Below are 867 nucleotides of genomic sequence, written 5' to 3'. Positions count from 1 at the left end.
ATCCAGTGCTTACATGAAGCTGCAATAATTCTAGCGGTAAAGCCAAAAAATGAAAAATAATTATTTTTAACACAAAATAGTCATTTGAAAGGCAATATTATAAATTATAAAAATATTGTAAATTATTCAGAGATAATACTAAAATACGACAAGATAATCTTTCGTGGGACAAAAATTCACAAACTCTGATCCCAGCTGTAATTTAGGTTTATCTGCAAAATTATAATTTAATTATTTGAAAAAATTAAATTAATATCAAAATAAATTACTAAATTCGCGTACCACCTCCTCTTAAACTACTATCAATTACGAAGCATAAGATAAATTTTGAAGGATACATTGGTTGCATGTCCTTTCAAACAATACCTAATGGTGGTCTCGCAGGATAAAAAAAAATTTTCCAAAGATAAAACTTGCTCTGTTATTTGCAGTATCTAAAATATTAAATAAGACGATTGTCAAAAAAACTGTTCTTTAATATAGGTTAATTAAAGAGCGTGTTAATGACAATTTTGTATATACTATAATTTGCTGAAATGTGTGAATAGCCTCCCTCTACGAATCATGAGACCTTACCGATGGTGAGGGGCTTGAGTGCTCGGTGATATAAAGTAGCTGGATCGAAGGTGCAACCATATTGGAGAGGTGTCTGTTGCGAGCCAGACTAAGGAATGATTCCTGAAAGAGGGCAGCAGTTCTTTCAGTAGTTGTTAAAGGCGTAGGTCAGGGCGACTTAAGCGACCATATCAACATCAATAATCTGAGTACTGCACAGCTGAAAGCAATGGAAAACTACAGCTGCTTTTTTTTCCAAGAAAATGTAGCTTTCAGCATTTTCATATAACAAAGATGGAGGCGCCTTCCTTG

Source organism: Lycorma delicatula, chromosome 11 (assembly GCF_047948215.1).
Source record: "Lycorma delicatula isolate Av1 chromosome 11, ASM4794821v1, whole genome shotgun sequence".
Classification (NCBI taxonomy): Eukaryota; Metazoa; Arthropoda; class Insecta; order Hemiptera; family Fulgoridae; genus Lycorma; species Lycorma delicatula.
The sequence above is the reverse complement of the archived record's forward strand: the minus strand, read 5'-3'. Positions refer to the sequence as shown.